Source organism: Hirundo rustica, chromosome 4, assembly GCF_015227805.2.
Source record: "Hirundo rustica isolate bHirRus1 chromosome 4, bHirRus1.pri.v3, whole genome shotgun sequence".
Taxonomy (NCBI): Eukaryota; Metazoa; Chordata; class Aves; order Passeriformes; family Hirundinidae; genus Hirundo; species Hirundo rustica.
The window spans coordinates 1869833-1889571 of record NC_053453.1 but is presented as its reverse complement, the minus strand read 5'-3'; the positions used below and the strand labels follow the sequence as shown (position 1 = coordinate 1889571).

Below are 19739 nucleotides of genomic sequence, written 5' to 3'. Positions count from 1 at the left end.
CCCAACCCAAAAAAAAAAAAAAAAAAAACCAAAAAACAAACATGCTGCCCTTTACTGCAAGCATTAGCAGAAGTTTGATACTGACTGGAGTTTCTGAAAAAAAAAAAATATTCGACACCTCCTTGTTTTGTTTTCTCTGCCCTCCCTAACTCTGACCAAATTCCTAAGTGCTTCTGGGTGGGTTTTAAGGCACCCTGAACCTCCTGGGCAGACATTTTATCATTCTGCCTTCTTCTTGACAGCTCTTCCACCAACTGCTCCCTGTCTTTCAGCCCTCGAGCAGGTCAGATGGGGTCAGGTGAATCTTTTTCCTTCTTCCTGTAGTGCCCAGGGCAGCTAGGTCCCAATCTGGTCATTCAAAACTTGCACGTGTCAGCTGAAGTAATATATTCCTGCTGCCTTCAGGGGCTTGGAAAGAGCTCTGGAAGGGGTGTCAGAAGGATGAAAAGTCCATACTTCTGCCCTAAAACTCACCAGTCCCAAATTCCAGGCATCTTCTGCAGAGATGAGATGGCTACAGAGCATGACCTCTTCTTCACAAATAATATAGCACCAAATAGACTATTTTTTAACATAATGCTAATCTCCTGCATGCTTTTCTTGGCTTTCCCTTACAAATACAAATACAAATACAAATACAAATACAAATACAAATACAAATACAAATACAAATACAAATACCAAAAAAAAAAACCAAAAACCTGCATTAAAATTGTTTATAATTTTTAACCATTCTGGCACAACAGCACTTTTCATGATGTTCCAAATGAGCCAGGGCACAGTGCAGCTGCTGCATTCAGAGCAAGATGCTCCCTGAGAAGAAACACCCAAGACCAGAACTAACAAGATCTGTCCTCTTCAGACACTTCCCCTCAGAGCATTCTGGTTAAAAAAAAAACTTCTGTCCCCACTTGACTTGGATGTTTTGAGTAGGCTGAAGGGCAGCTGAGCAGCTCCTGAGCCGAAAGGCAGGCGCAGGGACAGGACTGATGGAGAGCCCCTCGCTTGCCCAAGCACAGACTTCCAGCTGAGACCCAATTTCCAGCCCAGCAGCAGCACTGGGGAAGGACTCTCTGTGCTGAGAGCTGTAATGAGGCACTGTGGACACAAGCCCTGATAAAGCTGCAGCTTTGGGAGCATTTCAAGGGAAAAGAGAAAAAAAAAAAACATAAAATAAAAAGCAGTCTGACATCTCTCCCACTACGCTCCTGTGATGTCCCAATTTAGAGGTGACACGGGAAGACCACAAAAGCAGAGAATCAGCAGCAAAACTCAACTCCCCCTTCCAGAAATAAAAACGTGGATAAAATATTATTAATTTGAAGTTAATTTTCTCTTCCAGTGACTTTGTCACCGCAAGCCCAGCTACTGCCAGCACACCCAAAGGCCAGGGGGAAGTTATTCTTAGAGCCCAGCCAGGCTGTTGCTGCAGGATAATTAATCCCAAATCACGCCTGAGAGTTCCTGAGCTGCTGCTGAGCTGCACAGGACACCTATGGCCAGGATCAGAGGCAGGCAGGAGACAGAACAGTGCTCACATGGGTGAGGAGATAGTCACAGGCTCTGTTTGTTAACAAGCAGATTAGAGAGGGGCTGATGTACACACACATACGCACACAGAGACTGCGTTTGCAGGGAGACACTCCACTCCACCCTGCACACACACACTGATTTTTGCACCAAAACGATGCAATTCCCGTGCAGGGCACTGTGTGCTTGCAGAGTTCCAGTGAGCATCAGCAGCAACACCTACAGCTCAGGCTGTGTGACAAGTTCTGTGCCAGGGCTCACTTTTAAGGTCCTCATTACTTTGACAGACCTGAACCACTCAGGGGACAATTTCCTGAGCTTGGTGTCTGCCTCAGGCTACCAGCGCCGTGGAAAGTTGCATTCAGAACGACTTGGGCAATGCTGAGAACTAAATTAGGGGGAAAAGTTTTTGCAAGTCACTGATTTTAACTTTTTTTTCTGTATTTGACCTCGGTTATACTCCTCCCGCTGCCTCGCTGAAAAGGTGGCACGCTTTGGAGCAGGGAGGAAAAATTAGGGTGCTCCTTCCCTTGTGGTTAAAAATCTGTCTAGATTTGACCAAGCTGAGCATCTAATAGCACAGATATTGCAGGGAAGAGTTTTGCCTTTTCCACTGCTCCTAGGAGGAATCAGACAACACTTGGGCTTATCAACAGAGGAGGAGAAGAACTTGATCCTGATAAGCAACCTGAGTTAGTGGAAGGCGACCCTGCCCAAAATTATCTTTAAGGTCCCTTCAACCTAAACCAGTCTGTGGTTCTATGACTTGCCCAAGGTCACACAGAGTCAGCAGAGACAAATCTTCTTCCCACATGTTGAAATCCCAGCTCAGTGCCCCAGCAACAACTTTCATTTTGCAGAGCCACTCCTGCAGCATCAGGGAGCCTCCTTTGCCGCTGATTTTCTCTATTCTTACTCCCTTCGGTGCATGCTTGAGGGACACACACCCAAAAGTGGTCACAGTGATAAATTCCCCTCAGTCCTAAACCCATCCCCTGCTCCAGCATTTTATCAGCATCAGCAGAATTTGCGTTACACAGCCGAGCGTCCGCGTTGGAGCAACTTTAAATAGCTCAGTGGTCACCCTGCTCAGCTGTGGGATGCAAGGATGCATCCAGCGTGTCCTGAAATGATACAGCAGAGTCCTGCTGCTGGCACCCAGCCCTGGAGGCCAGGGGGAGGAAGGGAGGAGGCGTCTGCTCCTGCTACTCTGCTGCTGAAACTCACTGCAGTTTCTCCCTGCGCTCTGCTCCCTGCGACCGGCCTCGGCCACGTTCTGCAGAGCACAGGCAGCTCGCTGCTGCTGCAAAACACACCTGCAAAAGGCAAAAAGCTCCGCTTTTCCTCCCATAAACACCTTCCCTGGCCCACTCAGACACAGATGGAAGCTGCAGGTGCCCTGCACTTCACGGACCTGACCCTTCATCTGCGCGAATCGTGCTACCAGCACCTCCACAGATCACCCCAGAGCAGCCACAGGGAGGGTGATGCAATTGTTTCAGCTGTTTGCACAGCCTCGTAATTGCAGATGCATCATCACAGAGCATTAGCTGTGCTGGGGCAGGTAGAAATCCAGCAGCAGAAAGGGGCACGCGAGCAGGGCAGGCTGCAAAGGACACTTGGGTTTGCAGTGGGAGGCTGGAGATCCGGGTTGTGCTACCCAGAAGAAAGTTATTTGTTTGCTAAGCCAGCTGCTAAGCAGAACTCTAATTTAATCCAGATCCAAGCACCATCTGCTTTGTTCATCTCTGCTCACACGGGATAAAGGCACCTGTGGCTGGGACGAGAGGTGTTTTTAACGTGGGGGGCGTGCAAAGGTCACCTCTGTTGATAAAATCCTGCTCAGAGGAAATGGAGGCCTTGATAACACGGGTTTTAAGACCTGAAGAAACACCATTAGGCAGATGCCCAGGTGCTAAAGGAGCAGAACCCACAAGTACTGGCCGGGACATAGCTTGAGTGGATTTGAATGACATGAGGCATCACTCAGGCAGGAGGGTGGGCTGAATTCTGCCCTTTAGGAGCTGGAGCCTGTAATGTTTTAGCTTGGACTAGGAGGAAAAAGGCAGAGGGATAGAGGGCTGGAAATGAAGTCTGGGTTGTTAGTGATGGCATTAGGCTGAAAAGAGTGGTGGTTTGTGCTCGGTGCCGTTGGGCTTTTTAGGGAAGAGCTGGGGAGGGCATCCAGGGGCCACATCTGGGCTTATTTAGGTTTTTACCTTAGTGAAGCAAAAATACAGTAGCAAATAGAAGGAAAAAAAAAAAAAAAAAAAAAAAAAAAAAAAAAAAAAAAAAAAGGATTATTGGAGAAAAATTTTAAAAAAAGAGATGGGACAAGGTAAGGTGGAACAGTTTTAAATTGAAGGAGGGCAGGGTTAGGTTGGATATTTGGAAGTAATTCTTCCCTGTGAGGTTGTTGAGGCCCTGGCAAAGGGTACCCAGAGGAGCTGTGGCTGCCTCAACCCTGCGAGTGTCCAAGGCCAGGTTGGATGAAGCCTGGAGCAACCTTGGCTAGCAGAAGACCTCTCTCAGGAAGGCTGGAACTAGAATTTTAAGATCCCTTCTGACCCAAACCACTCTTTGATGCTCTGAAAAAGCAGCAGTCCACACAGCCAGGGTCAGCAAACACCCTCAGGAGCACAGGACCAAACCCCAGCAGCCAATCCAGGGTCAGGGCTCAACACCCCAAACCCTGACCTGTGCTGTGTCTCTGCAGGGATCAGGAAATCCCCAGCAGCTGCCAGCAGGAGGGAGCCCACAGCTCCCAGCTGTGCCCCTGCCAGAGCGCCGAGATAAAACCTCAGCGGCGTACACAGGTGGAAAATTGCTATCACAATCCAGTGGGTTATTAATAACAAGATATTTCTCCTCTGGGGCCATCTGCATCCCACACACCCCCACAAATCCGGCGCTTTCCTCTTCCAGTTACAACAGTTGGGGCAGATAATTCCCTTTTTTTTCCTCTGCCTTCCAGCCACGCACCAAGGCAGAGCTCAACAGGCAGCTTCCCGCTGCAGACCGTGCAGACAAACATTGTGCCAAGCCCCACGAACTCAGAACTGGGGTTTTCTTTCTACCAAGGTGCCAGGAATAATACAAATAAACTCTTCTTCTCTCCCTGGCTTTATATCTACAGCTCCCACACATAACTACCAGCAGGGCTTTAAAACTAAAACAGACCGGGCCTACGTGGCTTGAATTTATTCTGGAAATTTATCTCTTCTCGCTGAAAGCTCTGTGTTTGCTTGATCTTCCTGCCTTCCGAGCCCTACAAGTGCCACATGCTGCACAGCTGGATTCCTGACGGAGAAAGAAAACAGGAGGGAAGAGAGAACAGATTTATATATATATATATATATATTTATATATATACGCACACATGAATGCAGTGGCCAAGGTTTTGAAAAGTCGCCTGTGAACTTTAGCAAAGTGCCTTCAGATATCTCCAAGGGACCTGTGCACAGGAGAGACAGAGCTCTTGAGCTTCCAAAAATCTGCTCTCCACAGGGAAGAGAAGCAGAAGGAAAAGGAAATGGGGCTCCAAAGGACTTGCTGCTCTAAGGATGCTCAAGACCAGCCTGTGCAGGGAGGATTTGCAGCAAAAGCTGGGCCAGGGAAGGCTGGAGATAAGTTCAGCCAGGAGGAAGAAGGACAGATCCACGTGGCACTGAGGGAAATGAGGAGAGTTTCAAATTCTCAGACTTCCTGGGGTCTGACTACTAAAATAATTATGTGTTTTTGCCAGCTCCAGAAGAATTTTTTCACCCTCAGCAGCTGTAACCGGGGAATACGCCTGGTGTCCCAAAAACATGGAAAGCTGAGGGGAAGAAATTCCTGTTCATCTTGAGCAGCATTAAAAAAAAAAAAAAAAAATCCCAGCAAAGGAGAAAATGAAGAAAATGTTATTTCCTTTGAAATGGAGTATTGCACTCTGTAAGAGGAGTGGAGAGGGGGGAAAGAAAATCAAACCCAGAGTGAACCAGAGATTCAGTTCATAAACACAGGAGAAGGTCAGCTTCCTCCTCGCCAATAACTCTGTCCCAGAGGAGCTCAGCGTGGCATTTGAGATAGGGCAGAGATTTGATTCCTTCCTCTGCGTGGGGAGCCCGACACACACCCCCTCCATCCCCTGTCCTCCATCCCCACCACGTCCCAGCATTGCCACGGGCCGGCCTGGGCCCCTCCTGCAGCCACCCTGCCTCAGCAATCAGTTCAAAATCCTCTGAGCTGAGGAAAGGGTTATTTTTTCCCTGTGCTCAAGAAGAAGCAGTGGCTGTAAAACCTTCTGCCTTAGCCCAGCAACAGCCAGGCCTTGGGAGAGGCTAATTATGGGCAGCAAAAGAAGTCACCCACTGGCAGAGAGCAGTGGAGGAGAGACAGGCGAGCACAACCCTGCACCTGGAGACCTTTTTTCTTGTTATAAAATAAAGCTGGTTCTGCTGCCTGTGTTCCCAGGGAGGGAGAAGCAAGGCAGAGGAGAGGAGAAAAGGACCAAGCAAAACCAAGAGGCAAATCACCGAGCGAAAAGGCTTCGAGCAGCTCACTGTCACTGTTCCATAGCCTTGTGCAGGTACTGGAGAAGCCTCAGAATTGTCCTCCCACACATAAATGCCCAGAAGGAGGGGAGGCAGAGCGGGGAAGCAGAGCAGGAAAGCAGCCTGAGTGGCCAGCAGGGCTGTTAGTGGGGGGAACGTGGCCCAAAGAACCCAGTGCAGCAACCAGCAGGAGGCAGGGAGACGTCTGCACGTGGCCATGCACAGCCGAGAGCTGGAAGCAGGAAAGCAGATTGTCATGGAGCTCCAATCTGCTCGGGATCCCCTCCAGGCTCGTGGCACCTCGTGCTGCCCCACTTGAGTGCTCGTGGCCAGGGTGCAGCTGAGCTGCTGGGAAGGATGGGAATTGCTGCACAACCATCCCCTGCCCCTGAGAGCCCCTCAGAGACTCCTTTGGGGCCTGGACCAGCACCTTCTGAAAAGCTCTGAGGCAGCCAAGCTCAACTGGAGCACATTCCCAGACACAAAGATTTGTCCAAAATTGCTCTATTTATTCCCAGTTCTGCGGTGGAGGAAAACCTCAAACTCTTTTCTTTCTTCCCTCTCCTCCCTCCAAGCTGGAAAACATCTCTCTGCCACCAGCAGCTGATCAAGGGATGCTGGAGAGAAAAGGAAAACTGTTGTTTTGGGTTGTTGGATTTTTTTTTTTTTTTTTGCCTAAATCCCTCCTAACTCCAGCTCTTGCAGCAAGGCTGCTCTTCCTTCTCCAAAAATCTGGACCTGCAAAACCTTTCCTGAACTGTGAGGGAAAATTGGCAGTGATCTGTGAGAAGTGCAGGGTGAACAGATTGGCATTTTCCAAAGCATGTGTAGTTTGCATTTGTGTGTAGCGATGTGCATATAAATGTGTATTTTTATGTATATGTATAAAACATACACACACGTATATATCTATATATACGGATGCACGTAGCTGTATTTAGGGAAAAAGGCATTTCATCACAACTTCCAGCAAAAGATAATGGGAGAGCTGGGAACGTGCAGGCAGCATGATGCAGCTTCAATCCCTTCCTCACACCACAGGACAATCAAGACTTCTTCTCTGGAATGAATGCAGAAAAGGGCCCAGACAGCTGGGGAAAGGGTGATGCTTGTGAGAAATGGGCTCGGGTTTTTTTGTGGCTCATGCATTGCAAAGCGTGTGTGTGTGTGTGTGTGTGATGAGTCAAAGTCTGAGGGCTGCCTTGTGTCAGCCATTGACTGTGCCAACGGCAGCAGCTCCCGACAGCCTTTAATAACACCACTTACAGGCTCTGGGGCAGGGGGAGGCAGCAAAGCGGGGAGGAGAGAGCTTCCCTCGCAGGCTGGAGCACAAAGCATCCCCCGAGCTCGCCAAAATGTGTCACAAGAACCCGCTGATGGCTCCGTAATCGCGGCCCACGCTGCAATGCGTTGTTCTAAGAGAGCAGAGAGCACCGCCAGGAGAGCAACTCCGGGTACCCTGAGGGGTAAAAACACAACCAGGAGGACATGGGGACGCGCTGGGGGTGGACAGGGTGGTGGTTTAGGGGCTCATCCCTAAATAAACCCATCCCAATCACATTTCCCCCCGCCGCGATGCAGCTCCGTGTGTCCGCACCCAGGTTTGTACCGGGAAGCAACTGGGAGAGGAGAAATTCCATGTGGAATCCATGAAACAGGGAGAAGTATCTGCAGGAGACGTCTGGAACACACAAGTCCTGCTGCCCACCTCGGTTCTCCAGCATGAAGGGGGGAAATAAGTCCCTGCCAGGTCTCGTGGGTGCTGGGAAGCTCCTGGAAGGCTGGCAAAGGTGCTAAAAATCCTCAGCTTAGTCCAGATTTGGAAAGCTTTGGGAAGAGCTTCGGGAGCGCATTGTGTCCTGATTATTTACTTCTCCAAGCTAAGGAGAGACCTGCTTCACACACCTCCTCCTGGAGAGGTGGAAAAATCAGGCATGTAAAATAAGAAGGAAATGGAAATCGACTTGATAGCTCCTTCCCCTTCCTAATGGGGAATACTTACCTAATTAGGCCCGTTTGCCAGTTTCCTCTCCTGGCTTTCTTTGAGACGTTATGCAGGGAGAAATTTGTCCTAAAAGTTGGTGCTTTCATTCAGAGGCATCGCCTTGAGCTCTTTGCCTTGCTGAGGCAGGCAAGGGCAGCAACTCCACCATAAAGGAGGAAAAAAATCCCTCCTGAAAGGCTCTGAGGGGTGCTGGTTTCAGTACCCAGCTCCTGCCATGGCTCACCTGCCTCTCCTCCCTTCTCCATCCCTCACCCAGAAAGAAGGTGCAGCTCCAAAGCACCTCCTGCCTTTGCCTGGCCCAGGTCAGCAGCTCCTGGTCTCTGGAAGTGACCCTGGAGACCAGGAAGGGAAAGCCAGAGGGTGCAAAGGTGGCCAAAATGACTCTACCACCCTCAGTGGGCTTTTGGAGACAAACCTGAGACCGGACGGTCTCAGGGCTGGTGGGATCCACAGGGGACTCCCAAATTGGCCCCAAATCCATTCCACTGCTTGGCTGACCTCTCCAAATCACATATCCAAGTAGTTGGTGCAGCTCAGAGTAGAGAAAAAAAAAAAAGGGTGGTAGAAGTAAAACCCAAACCCTCCAGTCATACACAGACAAGGGTGACTCAGCCAAGACACAGCAAGTTCTCATTTCCCACATCCAGCTCCCCTCCTTCCAGAGGGGCCCCGCTCTGGCGGCCTCCCCTCACCAAGAGAAGGGATTGGCACATGCAGGACGTGCAGGAGCACCTGCCACCGCACAGGATGCTCCCAACCATCCCTACGACAGAGGATGTGACCCTACACGAGGGGTTACAGGGGTCTGTGGCACAGTGAGGGGTCAGCATTCACCCCCAGACCCCGACACTGGACCCCTTTATCCATCCCTCCATTTCCATCTCACACTTTCCAGGAAGGCTCCCCCATCCCCCTCAGCCATGCTCCTGCACCCCAGGGATTTTTAATTTTTTTTTTTCTCTTCCCTGCAGGGAGCAGAGCTTCCAAGAAGGAAAATGCAAAGCCCAAAGGGAACGACTTCAAGCAATGAGACAAGCTCTGCAAAGGAAGGTGCTTTATTCCTGCCTGAGGGGGTGCTTTAAAGAACCTCCTTTTGCTTCCTCAAAGGCTGCCTCCGAAGGTGGAGACCTGGAGGAATTCAGGGAACTCACCCTGCAAGCAGCAGAAGCAGCAGCAGAGATTTCCCCAAGCCCAGCATCCTGCACTGGTCCAGCCATTCCTGCATCCCTCCCCACCCCATCTCCCAGGGGAGCACCTGCACCTGAGCCCAGCGCTGCACCTGCAGCACCTGTGCAGGGCGTGAGAGGAGGGGCTGCACCACCCCTGCAGCTGCTCCAACCAGCCCTGAAACTTCACCTCCCAGCTTTTAATTCAGCACCCAGAAATTCTGTGTTGTTTTCCTTTTTTCTTTCCTTTTCCCGTTCTTGTTTTTTTGTTTTGTTTTGTTTTTTCCACTTTCTTTTCTCCCACTAGGCAATTTCCAGGGAAGAAGAAAGAACTTCACAGCTAATCCCTGCTGCAAGCCAAGCCAAGCCCTCCCCTGCCCCAGGCAGAGGGGGAAATCTGCCCCACTCCTCCCAGTGCCCTTGGACATCCCTCCGGCTTCCTGTCCCACAGAGCCACCCCTCTGCAGCCACTGCAGCACCCTCGGGGCTGCCAGGGTGTGGAGCACAGCAGGAGGGAAGGAGGAAGGTTTCCTTGAAGAGCCACCTCTGCAGCACTGCCAGCTGCCAGGGGAAGCTGTGAATCCAGTGGCTGCAGGCCGGACACCCCTTTGCATCCCTCTTGCACCTCCTGAGCATTCCCAAAACCTGCTGCAGCTCCCAGCCAGCGCACTGCTCAGCACCCAGCCTGCAGAGGAAACCCCTGGGGAGCAAGACACCCCCAAAGCAGGATCTATTCCACCCATGGGAAGGGATGCAGGGACCCCTCCTGCAGCCCTGGAGGGGTGCCCAGCTCCGGGGGGGGCTCAGCAGAGCAGCACCGAGGAGCTTCCCTGCCTCCAAGCGCAGAGGGCTGGGCTTGCAGGCAGGGAGGGACTCGAGGGAACAACCAGGAGCAGCAAGGGCAGAGATGAGAGCAGGTATTTAAATAGCAGGCAGCGCCTCCGGGGTCCTGTGAACGCGGCGTTTGTGCTGGATGAGCAGACGAATTACCACAGGACTCGGTGCCAGCCCTGCGCCCTGAACGGTGACACGGGATTCTCCAGTTTGGAAAGAAGCACGAAAGGTTTCACTCAAATCCCCCTCCTAAGGAGGGATCTGACGGGGGAAGGGACCTGTGACGGGAACAAACCGGGGGGGATTTGTTTAACCAGATCAACCCGCTGGGCCAGCACAGTTTCCCTGCCTCCAGCGTGGATAAAGCCTGGATTCCCAGGAAGCTTAACCCCCCCCATCCCACATGGACAGGGTGGGCAGTGCCCCACACCTAGCACTGGGGTCTCCTGGGCACCACCATGCTTTTTAAGGGATGAAAAGAAGCACCTTTCAATAATAAATAATAAAGCTAACTACGTGTTTCTATAGCAACTCATCACCATAGCAGCTCGGCGCGGGAGGAGAACTCGGAGCTCATCCCGCCGTCTTCAGGGTGAGGAGGCAACTGGCCGCCAGAGGTGGCTTCAGTGGTGGCACAGACGGGACTTCAGGCAAGAAGTGACCCTGCAGGTCGTCCCTGAGCACTGCCCTCCCTGGGGAAGCTGTCGGGATGATCCGGAGAGGAGCAGTCAGGGATCCAAGTCCTGGTGAGGGTGTGAAGTCTCAAAAGCGCCCGGTGCTGATGTCATTGCAATCCCCCAAATCACTCCTGGGATCCAAGGAGGGACGAGGGCATGAAGTGTCAAAAGCACGAGGTATCGAGGTCAGTGCAACACCCCAAATCATTCCTGGGATCCGGGGTGGCTGGAAGGAAAGGAGGCTGTGACAGGGGACAGCTCCTCTGTCCGGCCAGGAGGGCCCCGTGAAGGGGAGAGTGCAAAGGGTGAGGCGCAATCAAAAGGAGGAAACACCCAAAATTATCCATGCAAATACCCTCCAGCACTTACAGGAGAACACCTTACAAAACTCCACCTGTTGCTCTGCTTTTAGCAAGACCCAGAAATCTGCACCAAAACCCTGACCAATAGAAGTTTCCCAAAACAGCCCAAAACCTCCTTTTCTCTAAGGCACACACGCCCACCTTAATTTGTGTGTGGGGTTTGGTGGGGGCTTTTGTTCCCTTTATTGCCCATTCAAGAAAAATCCAAGCCTTTGATTAGCTCCGTAATTGGTGTGGCGCTGTTCCCAGCTCACCTCCTCTCCCTGGCAGGGCGGTGGGGGCAGAGCCTTTGCCTCGAATACAGAACCTCCTGTTCCTCAGCACCTCTGGGAGCTTCTTCCCAGCCAGCAGAAGAAGGTGACACTGCCCAGAGGTGGGACAGTGACTGTAATGCATGGACATGATGCCATTCCTCAGGCTGGTGAGTGAGTTCCCAACAAATCCCGCCCTGGTTTTACTCACTTTTCAAAAAGTCACTCATTTTTGAAGCTCATTTGAGCAAAACAAGAATTAGGTGGGGGCTGAAGGGACAGTCACTTCTAGGACACCTCCGCCACTTGATGGATGGGGAAACAAGAAGCCAGGGAACCCACTGAGGGCCGTGGGACAGCTCTCCATCAAACCCAAGTCTCCCTTTGGCAGCCCAGGATAAGTTTCCCTAAAGTAAAATGAAGCTGTGTAGCACACCGAGCACTTGCTATTCCATCAATAGGCAATTGTAACAGGATACACCTCCTTAGTCTCTAAATGAGTTTTCTTTCCAGCACTACATTATAGACAAATCCCCTGTCACAAAAAACAAATAAATCCCCTTGCACAATCAAATATGCTCTAACCGAGTCAAACAGGGCCACACGCACGTGCCACGAATCCGCAAAGCTTCTCCCAACTTCCCGGCATGACCATCCTCCCTTCGGGCACGGAAAGAGGTGAAAAGGAAAGCAAGGAAAGAATATTTGACAGGAGAAACAATTCCCAGTTCAGCTGGGAGTAAATAGGTGGGCTCCTCGTGGTTCCTGCTCCACAGGGGCCGAGCTCTGGCTGCCGAACCCAGACTGACACAACGCCAGCACCTGACTTACGAGTGCTTCATCCCGGCAAGATATTTTTAATTTAAACCTTGTCACTGCTGAGGATGAAGCCATCCAGGCTGTGATTTACTGCTAATTCATCCTCCTGCTCCCTATAACTCTAAACTCAAGTCCCCAAAGAGTGGAACACCCAGACACTCCCCGGTGAGGCTCGGCATGAATGAGCATCAGGGGGCTGCCAGCGGCGAGTGAGAGTTCCTCATTCAGAAAAAAAACAACAAACATATAAATATTAACCATCTACAGGAGGTCACCAGCCCAGCATCACCTCACTATTTCCCAGGAGAACACTGCTGGGAATAAAACACTTTCACCAGCCTCACCTCTCCTCCCTCGTGGAGTGTTTTAAGCTCCAGGAGAAACAACGCGGAGGTCGTGGAGCCTCATTCCACAAACATTTACGTGCATTTGGCTGCGAGGGTTCACCCAGGATCAAGATTTATCCCTCTGGCCCTTGCAGGAGAGCAAAGGAGGGGGAAATGTGTGGGTATAGGTCAAGCAAATGCCTGTAATGGAAAGCTAACCTGTAACATCTGCATTAGAGCCACACGTTCGTCCTGGCAAATTCAAGTGCCGGTCAAACCCCGTCAATTTATTGCCAAAGGCTGGGTGGGAAAGCCCCAGCAGATCAGTGTGTGGATGATAGAGATGTAAGGAAACTCAGGCATGAAAATCAGCAAGAGAATCAGAGGTGAAACATCTCCCTTTTGGGTCACAAGTGCAAATCCAGCCACTCTCAGCAGGACTTTTTATTTATCCCTATGCAAAAGAAGCCTGGGAATCTCAGCCACTTGGCTTTTGGGTCTGGATTTCTGTTTTGCTGCATGAAGCATTTAAAAACCACATTTTTTTTTAAGGGGAGAAAACTCTCTCAGTAGCAAAGCCTGGAGTAAAAGCAAGTCACAGAGTCTAGAATGATCTCTCTCTCTCTAGTGATTCCTCTCCAGGTGAGGTCAAAGCCACCTGCTGAGAGGCAGCATGAACCCAGCCACTGCTCTCCCTCAGCTCTCCAGGCTCTGAGAAACTGGTGTCTTCCACAAACACCAGTATTCGAGGTAGGAACAGCTGGGAACATCAAATTTCAGCAAAAAGTTGGCTTCCTCCACATCTCCAGGAATCACCTCGGAAGGGAGAGTGTCCCTGGCAATGTTCACAGCAGCTGGAGATGAAGGGCTACAGGCGTCTCCAATGAAGGGGTCACTGGGTTTTCAAAACAAAGGCTGCCTGTTCCAGGCCTTCAGAGCATCTCTAGGAGTTCACAGAGAGGGTTTTTTTAGCAAGGAAAGGGTTCAGGACTGGTGACACCAAGTGCTGTGGCAGGGGATGCAGAGTTGGCACCTCTCGCTTCTTGGGTGGCTGCTCAGCCCCTTACAACATGCAGCCACTTCAGGTTGAGGCAAACTTACAGAGTTCATGCACCAACAAAAAAACCCCAGACTGTTCTCTGGGATGAGTCAAAAAAACCCCAAGGGAGAATGCCAGATACAGAGAATCACCGCACAGGCTGCAGGCATCTCAGCACATCGTTTTTGCAGTGATGTCTCCATTCCCAAAGGTGATTAAAAACATTTTGTAGCAAATTTTAAAGGCACTGGGACTGAGGTCCATGAAAGCACAGCTGTTCCCAGGCCAATTCTCTAACCCAAAATGTTTGGTTGTCTCTGCCCATGGCAAGGCATTGGAATTAAATGGTCTTTAAGGTCCCTTCCAACCCAAACTGTTCTGTAATTCCATGATTCCATGACACTTTCTCATTTCAAAGTGCCCATTTGCCATTTTAACTGGGAAAAAAATCAATCCTGAAAATGTCCTGTTCTGTCCAAGGGCTGCTCCTGGCTGCTGAGGCACAGACTGGAGGGCAGGGCACCACTCCCTGCTCTCATCACCAAATCCCGCTTGGGGCTCAATTTGCATTTCAGACTGGTGAGTGAGAATTCCTCATCAATAAATGCAGACAGAGCTTTTTGCCTCTCTGTGCCTCAGTTTCCCAATCCACACCAAGGGCATGAAGCTGTTGGTTATATCTTAAAACCATGCGCCTCAGTTTCCCAATCCATACCATGGGAATTCAGTAAATGGTTATGTTTTAAAACCCTGTGCCTCAGTTTCCCTATCCACACCAAGGGAATGAGCAGATGGTTATGTTTTAAAACCCTGTGCCTCAGTTTCCCAGTCCTCACCACGGGAATGGAGCAGACAGTTATGTTTTAAAACCCTGTGCCTCAGTTTCCCTATCCATACCAAGGGAATGGAGCAGACGGTTATGTTTTAAAACCCCGTGCCTCCGTTTCCCTATCCACACCAAGGGAATGAGCAGATGGTTATGTCTTAAAACCCTGTGCCTCAGTTTCCCAGTCCACACCATGGATATGGAGCAGACAGTTATGTTTTAAAACCCTGTGCCTCAGTTTCCCTGTCCACACCATGGGGATGGAGTAGATGGTTATGTTTTAAAACCCCGTGCCTCAGTTTCCCTATCCACATCAAGGGAATGGAGCAGATGGTTATGTCTTAAAACCCTGTGCCTCAGTTTCCCAATCCACACCACGGGAATGGAGCAGACGGTTACGTTTTAAAAACCATTCAGAGCTTGAGTGAAAAACATGTGGGCAGCACTATGTAATTTTTTTTTCTTCTTCTTTTTCCTTTTTTTTTTTTCTTTTGTCACAGGCTCCTCGAGAGCTCAAAGCTGAGGGATATAAAGCACTTTTCACAGGAAGACAGTCACGCAGGGAAGCACGCTCATCAGTGATGCCCTGCAGAAAGGCAGTGGGCTGCCCAGACTCTGCACAGACGGGAAGTCTCGTTGCCTTGGGCGCCTGGAGCGCTGCTGTCCCTTCCCCGAGTCTCGCAAGCCAGAAGGAGGGAGTAAGAAAGAGCCCTCTGAAGCCTTCCAGAGAGACGGAAAGGTTCCCCAGATGCTTTTTGTTAGGGCATCAAGCAGCTGGAGGGCTTTGCTAGGGGGGAACAGTCACAGCCCAAAACGTATCCCTGGGTGGGGAGGGGGATTCGTGGGCAGGATATGAGACTTTGGAGTCTCAGCTATGCGGGACCCCACTTAAATAATTGATATATCAAGAGGAGCCGAGTGATTCCCAGGACACCACGCCATCCTGCTCTGGGCAGTGCCAAGCCCCAAACTCCGGCGCTGCTGACTCCAAAACTCAGCAGCCCCACCTCTGCCACCCTCCCCAAGTCAGATCCCAGGGTGGAGCACCAGCCCACAGTGCCAGCATCCTCCTCAGCTCTGCGGGGAGCTTCTCAGGGCTCCCTTCCAAACAAGGAACCGATTCCCACACGGCGTTAACCCTCAGCACAGCCCGAGCATCGTAAGAGCTCGCCAGGCTCTTCGCACGAACCCAACCCCGGCACGGCGAGAGCGAGCTCGGTTCTACTGCTCCCGCTCGGCATCGAGGACATCGGGAGGCAGAGACAAAGCGATTCAGCAAAGAGGGAAAAGATGCGGCACAAAAGGGGGGCCGGCATCTCTCCTCCCCCTCCTCAGCCTGCGAAAGTAGAGGAATTGATGTGAAAGCGGCTCCGGCAAGCCAGAGCCCCCCAGGATTGGGGCTGCCGGAGACGGCTCCTGCCTTCCCGGCAGCGCAGCTCAGCCGCTGCTCAGCGCTTTGCTTCGCCTCATCCCCAGCCTGCCGGGCACCAGGCTCTCTGCGCTGCAGGGAGGGCTGCCGGCAGGTGAACCCGTGAGGGAGAGCTCAAATATTCCCCTTCTCCCTGCGGAGAAGTTCGGCATCTCCCTTCGGGTTTGCAACATCCCTCCGCAGCGGGGCTGCGCGCGTTTAACGCCAGCCCTCGGCAGTTCCGATCATCCAGCAAATGCTTCCCTACAGCAGCGCGATTGATCCCCAGCCCGGGCTCTAAAACACCCGGTCTCGGGCATAAACAACGCTCAGATGGTGCGGCTGTCATTTATTCGGCGCGGTGTCGGCACCGCCGAGCGCCGCGCGTTTCGGATGGGACAAGAGAGTAAAAAGCCTCGGAGTGGTCCTTTCGGAAAGGAGACACCCCCACGGAGGGTGGGTCTGGGCAGAGGAGGGAAGAAAAGCCCAGGTTTTCGTGCCGGGCTCGCGTGTTTCAACCTGGCTGCACACGCGGGGCAGGCACACATCTGTTGCACGGCTTGAAGCCCGGCTCTAGCGAAGGATCCCACACACGCCAACAAACAAACAAACAAACAAACAATCAAACACGCACGCACTTCCCTCGGCAAAGAAACCGCAGGAAAAACGCTGCTCGCATCCCCTGCACCTCCAGCCGGAGGCTTAGGCGGGGGAAGGAAGCGCCTAATCCCGCACACGCCGTAATTAAAACCACCGAGACGGCAAAGCCCGTGCCCCCCGCGCCCCGCCGGATTTCTACAAACAGGACCCGGCTGAAACAGAGGGCAGGTAAAGAAAATAAGTCAGCACGCTCTCCGCCTTCCAAAATATTTGTACAGGGCTGCTGCACGCTCCAGATAAGTCCCTAGAAGGCTGCGAGCGGTTGCAGCGGCGGCTGTAAAAAAATCCCCTGGCATCATCATTGTTCCCTCGGAACGAGAGCATCCCCCGGCAGTCTCGGGGGTCCCAGTCCAAACCTGCCGTCCGCACCACTCACCCCCGCGAGCTGGGGAACGTCAGACGCCCCTCCTCGCTTTTCCCAAAACCTCTCCTCCTCCCAGGCATCGCCTCCCGGCAGCCGAGGGAAGCCGCGGGCGGTCAGGTGCGTTTCCAGCGAGCTCTCCGGCACGGCGGCAGGGCTGGGGAGCAGCGCGGGGTGTGGAAGTTTTACGGGAGAGGTGCGGAGCCGCACGCGTTCCGCCGGCTCCTCCCTAACCCCGCATCCAAGCGCCGCGAACGCCTCATCCCAACCCCGGGCACGGGAGAGCAGATGGAGCCCCGGGAGGAGGATCTCCTCCGGGCTGGGGATGGAGCAGCCACACGCAGCCGCTACGAACCCAAACAGCCCTGGCGGGGCTGAGCGAGCGGGTTTGTTTATCTGGGAGGAACTCAGCTGCTGCCGGAGTATTAGATTTCCACCAAAGCAACGCGGGGCTCGGTGTTTAGATCACTTCTCCCGGTGTACATAATTTAAGGGCATATGTCTGATAAAACGCGCCAGCATCAATACCCGGGTTTCGGTTTTGCAGCACGCACATGCACCGAGGGGAAAAGGAGGGAGAGGTTTGGCACCTCTGACTCCGCAGCCGGGATTTTGGGCAGGAAAACTCTCCAGCACCTCGCAGAAAGAGCAGCGACGGGGGTCTGCCCTTCCCTCTTAGGTGTTCGCCACCGGGGGTGGCCCCTGTCCCTGTCCGTGGGTCACCCGGGAGGTGTTATCCTCCCCGGGAATAGGGCTCTGCCTCCAGCCCCGTCCAGCTGCAACCTCACCGGGAGCAGGAAAAGTTTGCAAATGCCTCCAGCCCCTCGCTCGAGGAGAGCTCTGGAGCGTCGAATGGGGGAAGATACCCCCCGAGAGGAGGAAAACCCGCAGCCGGGGGATGCCGAGGGTGAGGAGGGACGGGCTGCGCCGCTGGAGCCGCTACCCTCGGGGAGAAAAGTTGAGCCTTGTGCACGGGGAAAAAGCCATCGGGGACCCGGGAAAGGGAGACACCGGGCACCGCGCACCGCGTCCCCTCGGCGCTGGGGATGTGAAGAAGGGGTGTCCCCGCTGCGCTTCCCCCTCCCCGCCCAGCATCCTCCCAAGCCGGGCCGAGAGGGGCGGAGGGGCCGTGCCCGAACCCCCCGGCTCAGCCCGCTGTCCGCGGGGGTCCCTGCCCTCCTTCCCAGACCCCCTTCCCAGGAGCCGCGGGTGGGGAGCAGAGACGGGGGCGCCTCCCGGAGCCCCCCAGCCCGCGCTGCCGCCAGGTGTGGAGGGCAGGAACCGCTGCAGCCCCGCCGGCCCTCCCGGGGCATCCTCCGGGGCATCCTCCGGGGCATCCTCCGGGGCATCCTCCCGCAGCCCCCGCTGCCCGGGCGGGGCGGGGGGGCTCCTTACCTGGGAATGCTCCTCGCTCGCTTTGGGTGGGTTTTGGTGTGGATATATATATATATAAATATATATATATATATATAAAATTATTCTCTCCTCTCCTTTTCCCCCCACTTCAGTCTTCAGAGCAGGCGCCGCATTGACACTGCAGATGGTCTCTGTGTGCGTGTGTGTGCGCGTGTGTGCGTGTGTGTCTCTCTCCAATCCCAAATACTCCACGGAGGCGGAACACGGAGCCCCTCTCTCTGCACTGGGCAAACCGTGTCTGGCTCTGGCTGGGGGGGGGAGGGAGAGGAATGGGGGGGGGGGGGGGGGGGAAACGCAGCTCCAGTTTTCACTCCCCCCCTCCCAAATCACCCCTCCCCTCCCTCCCTCCCTCCCCCAGCCCTTCCTCCCCCCCTTCCCCGCTTCTAAATCAGCCAGGAGCGGGGGGAGCCGGGCAGCGGAGCTGCAGGCGGGTGCAGGCAGGGGGATGCAGGCAGGGGATGCGCTACGGGGCCATGCCCGGCTCCTCGCCCGGCTCCGCGGCCTCCCGCCCGCCGGGGAGGGCTCGCACTGCGGCTGTCTCGCCAGCCAGCCCTTCCTCCCCGGCCGTCCTCTCCAATGGTGGCTGCGGAGCCGGCTTGGACACCCGGGCTGGCTTTTGCAAACACGGACACACGAGAAGACACACACCCCTTTCCGGAAAAAAAAAAAAAAAAAAAAAATATATATATATATATATATATATATAGCCGGAGAGGTGTAGAAGTGCTGTGGCAACGGCAGCCCAATGCACCGGGGAGGGATAATAAAAAATAATAAGTAAAAAATGAAAGCGATAATAAAAATTCCTTTCTATCCTTTTTCTTTCCTATTTTTTTTTTTTTTTTAGCTTTGCGGAGAGTGGCCGGTTGCTCCTCCTTTCTCCAGCCCACCCACCTCTGGGAGAGGGGAGAAGGCAGAGGAGCGCAGGTTGTCTCTGGAGGGGGTCCCGCAAGGCGCTTTTCGTCGTCCTAAAGTTTGCAGGGGATGGGGAAAGGGATGGGGACGGGGAGGGGAGCGGGGCCGCCTCCCGGGGCTGCCAGCGCCGCCGCCGCCGCTCTCCCACGGCTGGAACTCCGGCTGCCTGGATTCCTCCTCCTCCGGTGCCTTCCCTCGCTCCTACTCACTACTGACACCTAGGATCTCCAGCCTGATTGGGCTAATTGGGAAAACGTCTCTGCCCAAAAAAAAAAAAAAAAAAAAAAAAAAAAAAAAAAAAAAAAGGAATAAAACCCAAAACCCACTCACGGAATCAACCGCATCTCGCTGCCTGACCCCATCTGTTCCTCAGAAAAAGCCCTTCCCGGCTTCGGCTGGCACCTCCCTTCCCTTTTCCCTGCCTTCCCTTTTCCCTGCCTTCCCTTGCCTCTCCAGGCTGTGCCCCGCTGCTCCCCTCCGCTTTGGAGCTCAACCCCTCGGCTCGGCTGAGCAGTAATCCTGGGGAGCGGCTGCAGTCCCGGGCTCCCTCGAATTCCCGGCAGCCGCAGGAATAAGGGCATTTTTTAGAAGCTGTTGGTGCTCCCTGAC

The 19739-nt window shown here is 53.2% G+C and overlaps 1 protein-coding gene across 3 annotated transcripts in view; it reads right to left on the bottom strand.

Annotated features, from left to right (window-relative positions):
* The window catches only part of PLXNA4 (plexin A4), a 441829-nt gene extending 422635 nt beyond the window's left edge, over positions 1-19194 (bottom strand). Inside the window, exon 1 of one of the 3 annotated variants that reach the window (XM_040061861.2) lies at positions 19110-19194. The gene's annotated coding sequence lies outside the window, so the exon portion shown is untranslated. Of the gene's footprint in view, positions 1-16814; positions 16943-18194; positions 18468-19109 lie in introns of those variants that run through there. The other 2 variants (XM_040061859.2, XM_040061860.2) reach the window with 2 other exon arrangements.
* Positions 19195-19739: the final 545 nt, after the last annotated feature.